Below are 19,149 nucleotides of genomic sequence, written 5' to 3'. Positions count from 1 at the left end.
CTGCAGCGGCTGTGGTGTAGGCCGGGGGCTGCAGCTCCGATTCGACCCCTCGCTTGGGAACCTCCATATGCCGCGGGGGCGGCGGTAAAAAGAACAAAATACAACAAAAAAAGTATTGGAGCCCCTCCCCCCCAAAAGTGAAGGACAAACCTCCTAGACCCCCACCCCGCCCCGAGCCCCGCCTCAGACCCCTGCCCGGAGCCCCGCCCCGGACCCCGCCCCGAGCCCCGCCCCCGGCGCTCCCGGAAGAGCGCAGCCCGGCGACGCGCGGTGGTGGACCTGGTGGCGCCGGGCGAGTGAGTTTCCTTCAGGGGCTTCTCGGGCGGCGAGCGGGGACTAGGCCTGGCCGCGGGGTGCGTCGGGGAGTGCAGGGCGCTGGAAGCTTCGGGGCGGCCGCTTCCGGGCTGGGCGAGAGCGGGTGGGCGAGGATGACGGCAGGGTCTCGGGCAGGCCGGGGGCGCAGGTACATCTTTGCCCAAGTGCGTGGACCCCCTACTCTGACCTCCTGTGAGGTGCGTGGATCCCCCATTCTGTCCTCCTGTTAGTTGCGTGGATCCCCCAGTCTCTCCTACTGTGAGGTACGCGGAGCCCTATGCTGCCCTCCTGTGAGGTGCGGGCCCCCCAATCTCCCCTCGTCACTGTGAGGCTCAGACCCCCGTATCCCTCTCCTTTATCTTTTCTCTTCCTTTCTCTTCCGGCATGAGCGGGTCCCCCTTCTTTCTCCCTCCCTTTGGGCGCGACTCCCAACCTCCTCAGGAACAGGTCCTGGCCGTCCTCACCTGCTCAGGTGCGCACCCCCCTCCTCCGTGCGCAGGTGCACCCGCCCTCCCCTCTCCTCTCCTCCCCGATGCCAAGCTTGGGCCTGGACATCCTCTTCCGTTCCCTTGTCCCACTCCCAGGGATGTTTCCCCCTCTTTCCCAGCTTCCTGTACAACAACCCTGTTCCTGCCCCCCCCCCCCATTTCCCCTAACAAAGATCGGGTCTGCTAGGCCCACTGCGAACTTTCCTTCACCCCCAGACCCCGGCCATGCACTGAACTATCCTTCCCCACAGGCCGCTAATACCTTGAAACTGCCTTCCACCCTCACCACCCCCAGCCCCTGAGACAGACACCTCCGACCCTGGGGGCCTCAGCGGAAGCTCTTCAGTCCTTCTTCTGCCCGCATTCCTCAGCCCACCTTGGTGTTTCTCTCATCTCTGCCTGAAAATCCCATGACTGTACCTTCAAAATATTTCCAGAATTCAGCCACTTCACCACCCCTCTCCCTCTAAGGGCACCTCCTCCCTGCTCCTCTGACCTCCCACCAGGAGCTCCCCAGTAGGAGCCTGTCAGGTCATGCGTCGCTTCATGTCCCATCTCTGTTCCAAGTCCCCCATGGCTTCCCTGGTTTCACAACAGCCAGAATCCTCCAGAGGCTGGGACTGCTGGTCACCAGCTCTTTGCTGCAGGACTACAGGTGAAAATCAGAGCCCTGCCTCCTTTCTTAGGCAGTGTGCTCCCTGAATCTGGTTCGTTTCTGAGTTATAGACAGTGGGTGGAGATTGAGGCCACCAGGGCCACCAGCCCTAGCTCCAAAAAGTGACCCAGATCTGTGTGCTTTCTGAGTTGGCAGTAGTGTTTGATAGTGAGAGATTTTGCATTTTATCCTTTGCGTCTTCCCTACTAGGGTGCCATCTCCAGTGGGTGGAGGTCTGCCTCCACCTAGTGGCTGTGGCGTGCATCTGTTACTGAATCGGCCCTGCTTTGCACATAATAGGTGTTCAGTAAAACGTTTGCTCAGTGAGGGATTTCCCATTGTGGCTCAGTGGAAACAAAGCAGACTAGCATCCATGAGGAAGTGGGTTCGATCCCTGGCCTTGCTCATTGGGTTGAGGATCTGATCTTGCCTTGAGCTGTGGTGTAAGTCACAGATGCGGCCCAGATCCTGAGTTGCTAAGGCTATGGTGTAGGCTCGTAGCTACAGCTCCTATTTGACCCCTAGCCTGGAAACTTCCATATGCCATGGGTGCGGCCCTAAAAGAAAAAAAATATTTGCTCAGTGAGTGAAAAAGGACCATCCCTGTGTGGACCACAGGAAGGAGCTGACCCTTGACCAAGAGACTTGAGGTTATAGAGGGTGTGTGTGTAATGCATCTAGAAAACCCTCATCTGTTGTCCAACTAGGAACCATGAGGTTGCGGGTTTGATCCCTGACCTTGCTCGGTGGGTTAAGGATCCGGTGTTGCTGTGAGCTGTGGTATAGGTTGCAGATGCAACTCAGATCTGGTGTTGCTGTGGCATAGGCCGGTGGCTACAGCTCTGGTTTGACCGCTGGCCTGGAAACTTCCACATGCCTTGGGTACGACCCTAAAAAACAAAAATAAATAAATAAATAAATAAAATAACTCCTGAGATTCATCCATTTGTGGAAACTAGAACTTTCAAGGAAGAGATGACGGTTAATGACAGGTATGGGAGCAAAAGATGGCAATGCAGTCCCTTTCATGTTGCTGGATATTAAGTAGCATCTGGTTCCTTTCTTGCAGTTTGTCTCACCTGTTGAATCTTTAATGTAAAATTGGATATTCTTGTAAAGTGGAGGAAAGCAAACACAGAAGTGTGCACAGGCTCTTAACAAGGCCGTTAAACAGGAAGGAATTATTGACCTCATGGGGCTACAGGAATAGACATAACAACACCTCCATGTTTAGTATCGTGTGTATGCATGTGTGCGCACTTTGGGAAAATGCTGTGCCTCACGGTCGGGCAGACATTCATGTTGATGGCAGTTCCTTGGCTGCTTACAAGTCCTATACAGGAAACCTAGTACCAGCTAAAGAAAAATTGTACGGAGTTTCATGAAACAGTGGACCAGACCATGTGAGTGTTAGGGTCATGGTTAGGGGCACATCTTTTGTCAGAACCTAGTCACACTCGGGTTTCTCCTGGGATTGTGATCTGAGGGGAAGTACCGACTCTCTCTGTGCCTTGGTTCGTCACTCGTGAAATGTGGACAAGCCCTGCCTCGTTAGGAGTGTGCATATTGCCTGGGACGCAGCAGGGTTCGGTGCGGGTGTCAATTAGCTGTTCCTGTGTCCACCCGTTGCTATTACTGCACCTCCTCTTGTTTTTTTTGTTCTGTTCTGTTTTTGTTTTAGGGCCACACCTGTGGCACACAGAAGTTCCCAGGCTAGGAGTCGAATCGGAGCTACAACTGCCAGCCTGTGCCACAGCAACTCGGGTTCCAAGCCGAGTCTGCAACCCACACCCTAGCTCACGGCAACGCCGGATCCTTAACCTACTGAGCGAGGCCAGGGACTGAACCTGCAACCTCATGGTTCCTAGTCAGGTTCGTAACCACTGAGCCACGATGGGAACTCCCTGTACCGCCTCTTGTTATTGCTGCTCTTGCCTTTGGCGTTTTTGTGGTTGATGATGTGGTTGATGTTCTGATGGGCTGGAGGTCCCCCAGAGGAGCTGCCCGAGCGAGGCCTCGCCTCTCCGGGATGTGGGTGATGGCAGCTGAGGATGACCCACAGCGTGTGTGGATGCGGACCTGAGCGGAGGTGGGGCGCCAGGCACCGAGAAGACCAGCTCTCGGGCAGGTGCAGCCCAGCGTAGTGGCACATGCTGAGACGAGAAGGAAGATGTGGCCCAGTGCTCCCTCCGCCATGGTCCACGTCCATCCCACAGCAGTCGGGAGAGCCTGGTCCTGTCCGGGCCTTATGCCACAGTGTCTCCTCCTCACCCACGGCTCCTGCCCCAGCTGAACCCAAGTCAGCTACGTGCTGCTCCCGGGGGACTGAGCCACCATGTCCAGAGCAAGACTTCTGGTGAGGTGTGGCCTCCCTGGAGGTCCCATGAAGAATGATATGTGCTCCACGTGATCAAGTTGCCTGGGGGGCCCCGTGGCAGGGTCATGACCAGGGCCCCAGTTGGATTCTTATGCTGGAGGAGCAGCAATCTTGGGTCTGAACTTCCTCCCAGGGGAGCTGGGGCCCCAGTGTGGGCACTTCTCTCCCAGATGTGTAACTGGACTCCGAGATCCTCAGAGTCAGCTGTGCCTACTAGACTAGCGAGCACAGGTCATCCTGGGGGCTGAGGCTGCTCCACCTGGTGCTGCTTCCTACCACGGGCAGGGTAAGAACACAGAGATGGTGAGGAGCAGAGATGGGCGTGTGGCCTTATAGAGACAGACAGGGTGGAGAGCTGGCATTTCCCTGGCACCCAGGGTCGGGCTGCACTTATGCTATGAGATGCCCAATAGATGGCCGGCAGAGCCTCCTGTATCGCTAAGGCTCACTCTGCTGTGTTCCTGCCATTTGTCATCTGAGAGCTTTCACATGCCTGTGTCTGGGTTTGTAGTTCTCTGCTTGGAACCAAATATTTTTACTTTAGTTGAAAACGCAGTCCATGAAAGTGGTAAAGAATTAAAAAGCAGGAAAGCAGGAGTTCCAGCCATGGAACTGACTGGGTTAAGAATGTGAATGCAGTGGCTCCGGTTGCTGTGGAGGTGCAGGTTCAATCCCTGGCCCAGCGCAGTGTGTTAAAGGATCCACCATTGCTGCAGCTGCAGCGTAGGTCTTGCACAGCGCAGGTAGGATTCATTCCCTGGCCTAGGAACTCCCACAGGTCACGTGTGCGGCCATAAACAGACGAAAAAAAAAAAGAGCCTCTGCCTCACATGAGGCCCCTCCTCGGACACCACAGTTGCTGACATGTTGTGTATCCTTCTAGAGACATTTAATGGGGATGGGGAAAGGGTGATTTCTGGAAACACATTGTGTTCTGCCGTGATTGTTCTCGTTGCTGTGTCTTCTGGAAGCCACTGTGTGTGTGCACGTGTGCCCGCCCGTCTTTAACGGCTGGGAGAGGTTCTGGGCTGTTGAACACGTTGTGCTGAGAGGCAGCACGCCGGGCAGATGCGTGGGACCTCTGTACACTGCCCCCACTCCCAAACGCTGCCCGGTTTTCGTCTGGTCGTTCCTGAGTTATATCCTTTACAGCAAGCTGACGCATATAAAGTCTTCTCCTGAGTTCTAGAGAATTCTCTAGCCTGAGGGGCGGGTGGTTGTAGTCAGCTGAGCAGAAATGTGCACAGCCCACAGCAGGCATCTGAAGTGAAAACAGTCTTGTGGCACCGGGCCCTTGACCTGTGGAGTCTTCTAGAATTCTAAGCAGTTAGTCTCAGAATTGAATCGTTGAACACCTTTCGAGTTAGAGAATTCATTAGCGTTGGAAAAAAAAGAACTACGTATATTGTGTCAGAAAAAAGACGCCCAACATCCTTGGGGGGTGGGAATGAACCTCAACATAAACTTCACATCTTGTACAAAAATTACCTCAAGGGAGTTCTTTGGAGGAAGAGTTCCTTAGTCCCTTGTGGCTAAGCGGTAATGAACCCAACTAGTAACCATGAGGATGCAGGTTCAGTCCCTGGCCTCACTCAGTGGGTTAAGTATTGGGCGTTGCTGTGAGCTGTGGTGTAGGCTGCAAATGCAGCTTGGATCCTGCATTGCTGTGGCTGTGGTGTAAGCTGGCAGCTGCAGCTCTGATTTGACCCCTAGCCTGGGAACTTCCATATGCCACAGGTGTGGCCCTAAAAAAAAAAAGAAAAGAAAAAAGTTAACTTAAAATCGATGATTGGAGTTCCCGTCATGACTCAGAGGTTAACGAATCCAACTAGGAACCATGGGGTTGCGAGTTCGATCCTTGGCCTTGCTCAGTGGGTTAGGGATCCGGCATTGCTCTGAGCTATGGTTCAGGTTGCAGACTCGGCTTGGATCCCGCATTGCTGTGGCTGTGGTGTAGGCCGGTGGCTACAGCTCCGATTCGACCCCTAGCCTGAGAACCTCCATATGTCGAGGGAGCGGCCCTAGAAAAGGCAACAACAAAAAATTGATGATTGACTTATATATATATTTTAAATTGTACACTTACATGTTAAAAACATGGGAACTCACTCCTGGCTCAGCGGGTTAAGAATCCAGTGTTGTCACTGCTGTGGCACTGGTTGTAGCTATGGCACCGGTTTGATCCCTGGCCCAGGGAACTTCAGTATTCCATGGGTGCGGCCACAAAAAGATTAAAAAATAAAAAGTAAAACTGGAAATCTTCAGGACTTATAAAGAAAGAGGTGTTTTTGGTTTTTGTTTCTTGGGCTGCACCAGCGGCATATGGGGTCAAATCAGAGCTGCAGCTGCCAGCCCACGCCACAGCCCCAGCCCCAGCCACACAGGATCCAAGCCATATTTGCAACCTATACCACAGCTCACAGCAACACTGATCCTTAAGTCAATGAGCGAGGCCAGGGATCAAACCTTCATCCTCGTGGATACCAGTCGGGTTCGTAACCGTCTGCACTACAACGAGAACTCCTAGAAAAGAGTTCTTAAACTTGACACAAAAAGCATGATCCACGAAATGGAATATTGATAAATGGGGCATCATGTTAAGTTTAAACTGTTTGTTCTAAAGGCCCTCACAAGGAAAAACAAAGACAAGCTACAGACCAGGAGAAAACGTTTGGAAACCGTATATCTGTCAGAGAACTCATACTTAAAATACATAACGATCTCTCAAAAACTAGCAGTTTTTAAAAAACTAGAATATGGGCAAAATACATGAACAGATATTTCACTGAAGAAGATATACGAGTAGCAACTAAACCTGAAAATATGCTCAACATTATTAGCTGTTAGGGAAAGGCAAGTTAGAAGCGCAATAATATACTATCACACATTTATCAGAATGGCTCAGATAAAAAACGCTAACGTTGGAGTTCCCATCGTGGCGCAGTGGTTAACGAATCTGACGAGGAACCATGAGGTTGCAGGTTCGGTCCCTGCCCTTGCTCAGTGGGTTAACGATTCGGTGTTGCTGTGAGCTGTGGTGTAGGTTGCAGACGCGGCTCGGATCTGGCGTTGCTGTGGCTCTGGTGTAGGCCGGTGGCTACAGCTCCGATTAGACCCCTAGCCTGGGAACCTCCATATGCCGCGGGAGCGGCCCAAAGAAATAGCAAAAAGATTTAAAAAAAAAAAAAAAAAAAAAAAAAAAAAAACCAAAAAAAAAACGCTAACGCCAAACATTGGTAAGGCTGTGGAGAAACGACTTCATGCTCGCTTGCTGGTGGGAATGTACGATGGTGCAACCACTCCGGAAAAGAGTGCTAGTTTCTTACAGTGGTTAACATGCGCTTACCAGGTACTTCAGCAGTTGTTCTCTTGGGCATTTAGCCCAGAAAAACGAACGGTTAGGACATTTCACACCAAAACTTTGACGCAGATGTTTATAGCAGCCTCATTTGTAATAGCAAATATTGGAGACGACCCAAGTGTCCTTCAGTGGGTGAATGTTTGAACAAACTGGTATATCCTTAGTATGAAATACTGCTTTGCAATAAAAGGAGATGAACTGAATGGATCTCAAAGAAATTATATTCAGTGGAAAAAAGCCAATCTTAAAAGTCAACATACTCTGTTGATTCTGTTTATGTGACCTTTTGGAAAATACAGAACTACAGCCAAGGAAAACAGATCAGTGGTTTCCAGGGTTATGGGTGGAGGACAGCAGGTCAGCAGGAAGGAGTTTTTTATGCAATGGATCTATTTATTGTTCTTATTGTGTTGGTGTTTATACAAGTTAAAATTCATGAAATTCATAAAATTCATGTTTTTAACCCCAAAAATGGAGCGTTGTTGTGAATAAATATGTAAGGAGTTCCCGCTGTGACTCAGTGATAACAAACCTGATTAGTACCCATGAGGACATGGGTTTGATCCCTGGCCTCAGTCAGTGGGTTAAGGATCTGGAGTTACCATGAGCTGTGGTGTAGGTCACTGCAGATGGAGTTCAGATCTGGCATTGCTGTGGTGTAGGCCTGCAGCTACAGCTCCAATTTGACCCCCAAGCCTGGAAACCTCAATATGCTACAGGTGTGGCCATAAAAAGACACACACACACACACACACACACACACACACACACAAGTGTTCAAGGGAGTGCCCTGGTGGCCTAATGGGTTAAGGATCCAGCGTTGTCACTGCTGTGGCTGGGGTTCGATCCCTGACCCAGGAACTTTTGTAGGCCAAGGGTGCAGCCAAGAAAAACAAACAAAAATGTTCAGGGAGGAGTTCCCACCATGGCTCAGTGGTTAACGAACCCGACTAGGAACCATGAGGTTTCGGGTTTCATCCCTGGCCTTGCTCAGTGGGTTAAGGATCCGGCGTTGCCGTGAACTGTGGTGTAGGTTGCAGACACGGCTTGGATCCCACGTTGCTGTGGCTGTGGCGTAGTCTGGTGGCTATGGCTCCGATTAGACCCCTAACCTGGGAACCTCCATATGCCGCAGGTGCGGCCCTAGAAAAGACAAAAAGACAAAAAAAAAAAAATGTTCAGGGAAACATTTATTTATTTATTGGCCATGCCCGCAGTTCCTGGGCCAGGGATCCAACCGTCGCCAGAGCAGTGACCCAAGCTACAGCAGTGACAATGCCGGATCCTTAACCTACTAGGCCACCCAGGCATCTCCCAGGGAAACGTTTTAAAAAATTACACTTGATCTTAGCCAAAAGGCCGAGAAGCGATACGTTTTAAAAAATTAACTCACACAATTAGATCCTGCTGTATAGTGACTAGAACTATATCTAGTCACCTGTGATGGAACATGATGGAGAATAATGTGAGAAAAAGAATGTATATATATATGTATGACTGGGTCACTTTGCTCTACAGCAGAAATTGACAGAACATTGTAAATCAACTATAATAAAAATAAAAATCTTGAAAAAAGAAAATAAAAAATAATAAAATCAGCTCACAGAAGATGACAGCCTCATAAACTGCCACTTAGAAACTTCTGGAATGGGGAATTCCCATCGTGGTGCAGCAGAAATAAATCTGACTAGTATCCATGAGGATGTGATTCCATCCCTGGCCTCATTCTGTCAGAGATCCAGCGTTGCCATGAGCTGTGGCGTAGACTGCAGACGCGCTTGGCTCCCACGTAGCTGTGGCTGTGGCGTAGGGCGGCAGCTGTAGCTCCGATTCCACCTGTAGCTTGGGAACTACCATATGCTACAGGTGCGGCCCTAAAAAGCAAATAAAGTAAAATAAAACAATATAAAATAAAAACCAGAAAATTCTGGAATGGGAAGCAGTCTCCTGGCCCTGTCTACTGAGGATGCCTCTTTTGGGTTTCAGAGCACATCACTTACCACAGATGCTCCTCTTACATTTTCCTCCACTTTAGCGACTCCTGGAACCCCCAGCAGGGGTAGTCTTCGAATTCTGTCAGTTCCCTGCACATGCAGAGCCTCCTTTTTTGCCCCCACATCCCTGTCTCTGGGTGTCGTGTCCCCATCTCTATTTCTAGGGCTGCGGGTCTCTGTCGTCTCCTTGTTTCTGCTTCTCATCTTCCCTGCCTTCATCTTTAGGTCTTCTTTGCCAGGGACTCTGTCTTCCTCATTCTAGGTCTGTCTATTTCTGTCTGCCTCTGTCTGGCTCTCTCTCCACATAGGAGCTTCCCAGTCTCTGGATCTCCCCTTCTCTGAGTCCGACTTCGCCCCTTTGGCCGTCTCCATCTGTCAGTCTCCTTGTGTCTGTCCTCTGTATCTCGCTGTCTCTGGGATTCTGGGCTTCCTGGTCTCGCCATCGTTGGTGTGCGCGTCCTTTTGCGGGGTGGGGTGTCCTCACTTTTCCTTGCCACCTCTGCTCTGCGTTGCCCTCCTTCCTCCCCTGGTCCCTCGGCTCTTCTTGTTTACGTCGTTGCCATGGCATCAAGGACGGCTCAGGCGCCTGGAGGAAGGAGCGAGGGTCTCGCGAGGATAGCTCGGCCTTTAATTGGTTGTCCTCTCTGTCGTCGCGCCTTCGGCCCGCCCCCTTTTCCCCGCTGCCTTCTGGGAGTCGCGGGCTCCGCGCGCTCGCGCAGTCTGTCCCTACGCCTTGGGGCCGGAGGGTTTAACGATCTGACCCGCTGGCGCACGCGTCCGCGTTCGGAGGTGACGGGAGGGGCGGGGCAGGGGTCGGCCCTCGTCGGGGAGAGGCCAGGCATCACTTCCCGTGTGCCGTCGATGGGGAAGGGTCACGAGGCCCTAGATGTGTGTCCTGGGAGGGGGCTCGAGGGCTGAGTGTGCCCCTCATGGGCGCCCAGGTGGGAGCGGGGAGGCCCTGTGTTCGGGAGCAAGGGCCGTGCTTAGCCGTCCTGAGCAGCATCCTGGAATGGAGGTTGTCTCTGCCCTTGGGTCGCCCTGCCTTTCCCCCCAGTCACCCGCGTGGATTCGGTTTGAATGAGGTGCCTGCCTCTGCTCTGGGACCTCCTGGGTGGGCGAGGGAAACCCAGTCGTGGCAGGGCAAGGATGGCTCAGACGGCAGGGGGCTGTGGGGGCCGCTGAGAATTGTTTTTAAACCTTTATAAGAAACTTTCAAATGTATAGAAAAGGTCATAGAACTTCTGCATACCCTTTGTTCACGTTCACCTGTTGTTATATTTGTATCTGCCTCTCTCTCCCGTACCCTCCCTCTTCTCCCTTCCACCGCCCGTTATATATACACCTGTCTCTCAGCTAAGCTGGACATTTCCACCATCTTCACCTCCATACCAGGGTCTGGTCCCTGTTCCCCCGTCACCCCAACAACTTCCTGGAAACATGTCTACTCCTGGGCCCCAGCCAGCCCAGGGCCCCGTCTTCTTTGGCCTTGGGTCTGTGACTTCCTTGAGTTCCCAGTCTTGAGGAGGCATTTGGGGAGCCCAGGCCAGTTGTGAAGGATGTCTCTTGATTGTCTGCCTCTCCTCTTGAGTGGGTCCAGAGTGTGCATTTTTGGCAGAGACTGAGGAAGGCAGCTGAGATACTAAAGACACTCCCTTGCTCCATTTCTCATTCTAAAGGGACCCCTGCCCCCCTTATAGTGGGCGAGTCATCTCTGGGTGAGGCCAGGAGACCCTGTGAATACCCTGAGTCATCTGAGGTGGGAATGTGGAGAGAGGGGGCTCTGGGTGCAGCTAGGCCTGGAGGTGGGGGCCCTGTTTGAAGGCGATTTGTCTCCACCCTTTAGGATCCATTGGGGGTGGGGAGAGGCCTGGCTTGGCCCTGAACTCCCATTTGCTGCATTAATTTTCTTTCTTTTTTTTTTAAGTGCCACATCTGCCACATGTGGAAGTTCCCAGGCTAGGGGCTGAATTGGAGCTGTAGCCGCTGGCCTACACCACAGCCACAGCAACACGGGATCCGGGCCACATTTGCGACCTATACCATGGCTCACGGCTATGCCAGATCCTTAACCCACTGAGTGAGGCCAGGGATCGAACCCACATACTTATGGATACTAGTCGGATTTGTTTCTGCTGAGCCACGATGGGAACGCCCTGCCATATTGATATTTTTATTCCCTTAGATTTTATTCCCAAAACTGAAAATGCACAAACTCACCCAGCACCGCTGCCGCACAAACACAAAACCAGGCCCACTCAGAGAGCGGGCCAAGCCTAGCCCCTCGCTGGGTACCCATAGCTCAGGGACAGGGCAGCGGATCCCAGAGCCAGCCCCGGGCACACTCACTCTAGATTCCCACGTTTTGGGTGACTTTTCACACCTCCTACCTGGCTCTGTGTGTAGACCAGGCCATTTCCAGAAATGGGTGTAGGTTTTCCACTGAACCATTTCAGATTTTCAGTTATTTTAATATCAGGAGCAGTTCTGATACCTCACCCTTTCACATGTTTAGAAACTGAAGTTCCAGTGATATATTTGTTTTAGTGTCAAACTTTGCATGTTTGATGTTACATGTATCAAGTATGTAACAAACACTGTTGGAATGAGTTTACCAACATTGTAACTGTTAAACAAAAGGCATAAACATCTTTGTAAGTGACATTCTTTTGTAATTTTTCTCCTATCCATGAGGGATTTTTTTTGGGGGGGGCAGTGCTGGCAATACCATTCTTACAAACTGAGTTGCCCCCTCCCGTTTTTTATGTTAATTTTTTGTTTAAGGAGTGCAAAACTCTACCGATAATGAACAGCAATTTCTTGGAAATCATTTTGCATGGAATCCGGGTGTGTGGGTTGCAGGGCTGATGTGCTCGAGGGCCCCTGTTTGTTCTTTGGCGTGGGTGCCCCACAGCCTGCCTCTCACTGTGTGGGGATCTCTGTTCCTCTGCAGGCCTAGACTCTGGCTGAAATCCCAGAGCGTCCTGTCGTCCCTGGTATGTCTCCCTCAGAGCCGCAGTCCAGAGAACTCACCCTCCCCAACAGGCACCCTGTTCCCGGGGGGGCACAGTCACATTTCCCAGTACAGGCCTGGATAGAAGCTGCCTTTGGAGAAGGTGTTTGCCACTCCCAGCAACTCCCCAGCTCCCCCAGAACTGCTCACACCAGGGCTGGCAGCTGGGGACCAGCAAGAGCGGTCAGAGATCACCCCTGGTAGGGGTCCTGCTGACCTTGAGTTCTGCTGTTTGCACTTCCAGAATTTCATCTATCAGGATTTGACTAGGGCCCCCTTCAGGAGCTGTGTGGCTAGTGGCTGCAGCCTGTGGTGGCGCTGCTGCTGCTGCTGGAGCAGTTCCTGGGCAACCTAATGACAAGGTCCAGCCCAGGGTGGTGGCACAGCATCCAAGGAGCTGCAAGAAGGTGGCCTCCCTGGTGGTGAGGTCACCACCCCCGAGGAGAGCATGGAAGTGGGAGGGAGTCAGCCCTGGAAGGAGTGACGTTGACAGCATGGAGCCCAGACCCCTGCCAGTGGCTGACCTGAGAGAGTTCACCACACCAATGTACAAGGGATACAGAAGTGAGCAGCTCTGAGCTGGTGGGGCAGCTTCTCAGTTAGCAGAGATCTGACCTCCGCTACCCTGCCCAGGAGCATCCCTCTCATGGTTGCCTCTTAGGCCAGGGAGGCTGCTTGGGCTCCTGCCGTCACATCTGTCTTCCAGTTGTAAGGAAGCAGGAAGAAGCAGCCCCTTAAAAACTAAGTACATGTTCTGCATCAGCATGGGATGAAGGGAGCCCTGTGTCCACCACATCTGAGGGCAAGGCCTAGGGACTGATTTCCATGGGGTCACAAGCCTGGGTCCACATCTGCCCCCCATGGGTTTACTGCGTACTTCTTGGGCTTCCACTCTCCCCTTGGGTATAAACAGGAATACTGTCAAGTTCTCCCTTGGGTTTGTCCACAGGTTTGAGCAAGGGCATGTGTCACAGGTAAGTATACGAAGCCTCTCCTGTTTGCTATTACCAGGGGGCTGGCAAGGGCCAGTGAAGACCCAGAACCCAGCAAGACCCAGGCGCCCCCCGAGACGCGTGAGTGAACAGCCAGCCCTTGGGTGTGTGTGGTGGTCTAGGGTCTGCCCTCGGGAGAGGCCAGGACGGAGACTCCGAGCTGGTTCCTGCGGGAGCCCCTGGAAGGCCAGGTCGCGGGGGCCTGGAAGTCCGTACTGTAATTTCTGCTGCTTCTTGTAGGCTCTGGGGAATGTCATGAGTTTGTTGTTGTTGTTTTTTGAAGTATAGTTAATTTACAGTGTTGCGTTAGTTTCAGGTGTACGGCAGGGTAATTCAGTTATGCATATACATGTAAACTCTTTTTCAGATTATTTCCCTTATAGGTTATTACAGAATGTTGAGGGTAGTTGCCTGTAGGTCCTTGTTGGTTATCAGTTTTATGTAGACTAGTGTCTATATGTTAACCTCAAACTCTTAACTTATCCCTCCCCGTCCCTTTCTCCTTCGGTAACTATAAGTTTGTATTCTATGTCTAGGAGGTTTTTTCTTTTGTAAGTAAGTCTTTATATATTTATTTATTTATTTGTTTGTCTTTTTAGGGCCGCACCTGTGGCATATGGAGGTTCCCAGGCTAGGGGTCTAATTGGAGCTGTAGCCTCTGGCCTACACCACAGCCACAGCAACGTGGGATCCAAGCCATGTCTTTGAGCTACACCACAGCTCACAGCAACACCGGATCCTTCACCCACTGAGCAAGGCCAGGGATTGAACCCACAACCTCATGCTTCCTAGTCGGATTCGTTAACCGCTGCGCCACGACGGGACCTCCCAATCTTCTTTATCCATTTCTCTGTTTATGGACAGTTAAGTCGCTTTCATGTCTTGGCTCTTGCAAATACTGCTGCAGTGAGTATTATTTTTAATTGAATTCCTCTTCAGAGACTATGCAGATCATGTGTTTATCACAAACAGTGAAAAGCATCCAGGTATAAGGCGGAAGGTACCCACCTCCCCACTCTCTCGTGCCGTCTGCAGACGGGGCCGGGTGACACGTGCTGGCCCATGCCTTCGTGTCCTTCTGTACGTCTCGCGTGGGTGCCCACGCCTCACCCATAGGCCTGTGCAGTGGGTTGGTGCCTGAGCGCTGGCTGTTTCTCCGGAGCAGCCCCGCACCCACCCAGGCCCTCCAGAGGGTGGCTCCGTTTCCGGTGGGCTCTCCTCCCCACCGCATGACCTTTCACGGGGTCTGCCTTTCCTTGTCCTGGAGTGGGAACTTGCCGTCATCAAGGTTTTGGCCTCTTGCTGTAAATCTGTCGATCTCAGGCATGTGCTCGGGTGTGAGAGGGTCTGTTTGGGCAGGTTGGGTTCCTCAGGACCGTTTGACAAAGGGCATTTCCATGTGGTTTTCCAGAAGTTTCGCAGCATGTATGTACAATGGTGCCCATTTTCCCACCTCTGTGCCCGCACTGTGTGTTGTTGCTTTTTAAGGTTGCCACCAACTTGACGAGTAAAAAAAGTACGTATCTCCTTTGTGGCTTTTTTGAGAATATCTGGGGCCACTGCTGAGCTTGAGCTGCTTCTTGCTTTCTTCTTGGCTGTTCTTCTCTGTCAGCTGAGGACAGATGTGGGGTCAGCAGTGCCCACGAATCTACTGTGACACAATATGCTGGGCCTCCATGACTGGTTTTGGGGTGCTCAGCTGTGAGATCTTGTCTCCTCAGCTTTGCCTGTCCTTCTTTCCAGCCTCTCCTCCTCCAGACCCTGCGCTTCTGGAACAGGGGAGCATCAGGGAGACCAAAGGGGCCAAGCCCACAAAGGCTGATCCGAGGAGTCAGCGGGGGGGGGCCCTTGCCCAGCAGCTGGCAGACCTGTCCTACCCATCCCTCCACCAGCAGTGTGCTGCCAGCTGCCTCAGGGAAGCCCTGGGACGAGGAGTGGGCCTGGGATGAGACTCCAGGGCTGGGCACCCAAGCTGCTGCCTCCCCGGGAAGCCCCTCGACGTGCCTGGCTGGGAATGGGGGCTGGGAGGGGAGGAGCTGTGGTCTCTGAGTTGGGGAGGGGGTCTGACTGGAGCCTTCCTGCCACACCCTGTGGGGTGCTGGCTGGGTGACCCTGACCGCAGACGCCCCCTCAACCTAGTTTGTGGTGACTCTGCAGCCTTCTGTCCCCCTGGCCGTGACTTGTGCACCCCTAGTCCCCTCCGAGGGTGCACTGTGCCTGCCAGCTACAGCCCCCTCCTCACCCTCCCTGCTGTGTCCGACACCCCGAGGCCCGCCTCCCGCCTGCCAGGACTGCTGGCCTCGCCGGCACCCCCCGCAGCCGCCTCTCTGCTCCCACATGCCTTGGGCTTCTGCACCCAGAATCTCATGTTGCCCTTGGCCTCACAGGTGCGTGTCCCTCAAACCTCCTGGGCCTCGTGGCAGTGTTGCCAGAGGGGCACCCACTTTATCCTTTGTGGTCTTCGTTGAGGATGTGTCTGCTTTGCTGTCCTGGTCCCGTTGCCCTGGGTGCCAGCCTGGAGCCCAAGGGGTGTGGCAGGCTGGAGAAGACTTTGGGGTCTAAAACACTGGTTCTCCCCGGGGGGCAGTTTTGCTCCTCCTCCAGGGGATGCTTGGCAATGTCTGGAGCCAGCCCGGGGTGTGCGCCCTGGCATCTCGAGGGAAGAGGCCAGGAGTGAAGTGCAGGGCCCTGCAGGGCCCAGGACAGGAGCCTGAGACTTGGCCTTGCCGGCCCTGCCCCTCACCCAGACGCTCCGTCCTTGGCCACACCTCTTGTTAGATCACCTGCTCCCGGAGCACTTTCCTTCTCTGAGCGCTGGGAGCTAGAGGACCACGTTTCAGGCGGCAGGAGGTGATGGGAAAGCAAGGGGAGCATGTGCGAGACTCTCGGGGGGACGGTCTCGTCTGCCCTGGGGCACCGCCCGGGAGGAGAAAGAGCAGCTGCAGAGGGCTCTGCATCCTCAGGAGGGAACCAAGCCCTCGCCGTGGCCCGTAGGCAGGCAGGCATGTGGGAGCCAGCCCAGGATGGGGCACAGCTGGGGGAGTCCGACTGCCCTTAGTACCAGCCACCCCACACCAAGGCCGCAGCAGAGGGAGGCCCCACATGGATCTCCAGCAGCCGCAGCGACCAGCGAGGCGACAAGGGGAAGGCGCCCGCTAGGCTGGCCACAGTGCAGGGTCCCTGGCCACCCAGGACTCAATGCCCTGTGGGACACCAGTCCACGGCATCAGGAGGGAGGCCCTGGGCACGCGCGTAGACCCTCACACGGGTCTCCCATTCCATGGATCATCTCAGGAGCCACAGCAGGAAGCTGTACGCGAATGGGGGCTGCTGGAAAACCTCGTGTCCGCCTGGCCCTGGCAGAGCACCAGCCGGCCCACGGGAGGACGTCTGCGTGTTCGGGGCCTGGCCCCGCCCTGCTTCCAGTGGGAGGACGTTTGTGCAGGGATGTTTTCCTCGTGCACCGTGAGGCGCAGACACGAGCCCCTCGGAGGGAGGTGCCCCCAGAGAGGGGCAGCTGCCTGCCTGAGATTTCTAAGTACCACGTCAGGCTCCTTCTAAACCCTTGTGTGGCTTCCTGCGGTGTCTGTGTGGACGTGAGTGTGCTGGTTTCCACAAGAGCTCACGTGGCTGAAACACTTTGAACCCAGGAAGGGCCCACGGGAAGCCCTCACCTTGCAGACACAACCGTGGCGCCGCCTACCTGTGAACCCGAGCTGTCAGGGGCGAAAGATGACTTATTCCGAGTGTAGAGTTGCCTCGATGTGTGTGATGCGCCAGCGCTTTCTTGAAGTCAGCCTTGTCTCTGCGCCTCTTGTTCGGGCTGCCCAGGGCCGTTGTTCCAGCAGAAATGTTGCCAGCTGTTTTGCCCTTTTGGAAATAAGTGAAAGTCAAGTTCTCTTCTGAATTCTTGGCATACAGTTTTCTGCTTTAACTCAAGTGTCTTTATAGGTCAGGAGTGGCTCACAAAGACCACAAAAGCACTCCAAGCCTAGTAATGCATTGTTTTCAGCCCATTAGTGAGGCGTGAAGTCGAGTCATTGTGGGCCCCGGCATTACAAAGCCAGGAAGTAGGAGAAACTGGGTCAAAATCCACAATGTAGTAAAGGCAAATAGGGGTTCGTGAAACTTTTCAGCCTTACACCCAATAACGAGAACTGGACGCAATGCAAATGTATTTCTTACTCGTCATGGAGTGCGTGGTGGTGGTTGTGATCAAAACAAGTTGAGAACACCAAGCGAGACTGCTACGATCCATCTGCCTGGGCAAGGGGACCTTAACTCCTTGGGTTACATGATGCCATCTTTTGATTTTTGCATCTCATCTCAGATCACAGCACTGTTTGGTTGCCTGAACAGAAACGTAACTGCTTTCTGTAGGTAGAGGAACTGGTGCCTCTTTCTGTTGCTGTGTTAGAGCAGGTGATCTGTCGTCATGATGCCCAAGTCACAGGGGCTTAAGAGCAAAGGGTTTCTTTCTTCACTCACATCCCAGTCTCATGATAGTTGCTGCCAATTGAGTCTCAGAGAGTTCACACCGTGGCGAGAGGGTGGCTGTGTTCAAAGGGAAAGATAAGACACGTCACGCAAACCTGGCAAGATGCGGATGAATCTCAATGGGGAGAAGATGCTTAAATACCCTCTGTTATGGGAGTTCCCTTCGTGGGGCAGTGGAAACAAATCCGACTAGGAGTCATGAGGTTGTGGGTTCAATTCCTGGCCTCACTCGGTGGGTTAAGGATCCGGCATTGCTGTGAGCTGTGGTGTAGGTTGCAGATGTGGCTCAGATCTGGCATTGCTGTGGCTGTGGTGTAGGCCAGTGGTTGCAGCTCCAATTGGACCCCTAGCCTGGGAACCTCCATATGCCGCAGGTGTGGTCCTAAAAAGACCAAAAAAATACCCTCTGTTATGGACTGAATTGCATGTGGCCCCCTCAGCCCCCAGTTCTTATGTGGAAGCCCTAACCCCTAGTTTATTGATACGGTCTTTAGAGAGATAGTTAAAATTAAACGAGGCCATAAGGATGCGCCCTAATCCTGTGAGACTGGTGTCCTTATAAGAAGAGGAAGAAAGAGATTGCTCTTTCTTTCCAAGAGTGCACAGAGGAAGCCGGGAAGAAAGGTTTCACCAGAGACCATTCCTGACACGCCTGATCTTGGACTTTCAGCCTCCATAGCTGAGAAAATAAGTTTCTCCTTTTGAGGGATTTCCTGTTTTGAGGGATTTTCCAACTAGTATCCATGAGGATGTCGGTTCGATTCCTGGCCTTGCTCAGTGGGTTGGGGATCCAGCATTGCCATGAGCTGTGGTTTAAGTCACAGATGAGGCTCGAATTGCACATTGCTATGGGTGTAGTGTAGGCCGGCAGCTGTAGCTCTGATTCAATCCCTAGCCTGGGAACTTGCATATACTGTGGGTGAGGCACTAAAAAGAAAAAAAAAATTCTCTTGTTGAAGCCATGTCACCTGTTTTGTTGTTATTATAGCAGCCCAGGCAGACTAATACATGCCCCCATCATTATCTGGGTTGATGAGTTTTGTAAATCAGCGTCAACTAGTGCAACTATTTGGAACACAAACTGAACACAAGTAGTTCAATTTCTTAAGAACTTCTTGACATTTGCGTTCTTTGAGCTTTGAATTTCAGGCATGGTGATTTTTCTTAAATAGTTAGTGGGCCGGGGGTTGTGGTGGAGGAGAGAGCTGCATACATTGAGGCAGAAATCCTTTCCGCACCTAGGTGGTATACTCAAAGTAGACTATGCACAGGTGACTAGGATGCTCATTTGTATGGAGTTAAGTTGTTATAATTGTTCCAATTATAGAGGAACAGTGACATAAATTTTGGTAGAGCCATCCAAAGGAATCATAAGGCATAATGGTAATACTGCGTAGCAACATGGAAGAATAATTTCTAAGTGAAATTGTAAGACACGCTGGGTGTGTTCAAATCATAGC

The 19,149-nt window shown here is 52.6% G+C and overlaps 1 long non-coding RNA gene across 1 annotated transcript in view; it reads left to right on the top strand.

The window, feature by feature from the left end:
- The window catches only part of LOC110261340, a 28,176-nt gene continuing 9,275 nt past the window's right edge, over positions 249–19,149 (top strand). The window contains exons 1-2 of the long non-coding RNA XR_002345405.1: positions 249–296; positions 13,212–13,273. This is a non-coding gene — a long non-coding RNA (uncharacterized LOC110261340). The remainder of the gene's footprint in view (positions 297–13,211; positions 13,274–19,149) is intronic.

This window comes from Sus scrofa, chromosome 6, assembly GCF_000003025.6.
Source record: "Sus scrofa isolate TJ Tabasco breed Duroc chromosome 6, Sscrofa11.1, whole genome shotgun sequence".
Lineage (NCBI taxonomy): Eukaryota > Metazoa > Chordata > Mammalia > Artiodactyla > Suidae > Sus > Sus scrofa.
Note: the sequence above shows the minus strand (reverse complement) of the source record. Positions and strands in the feature narration are given on the sequence as shown.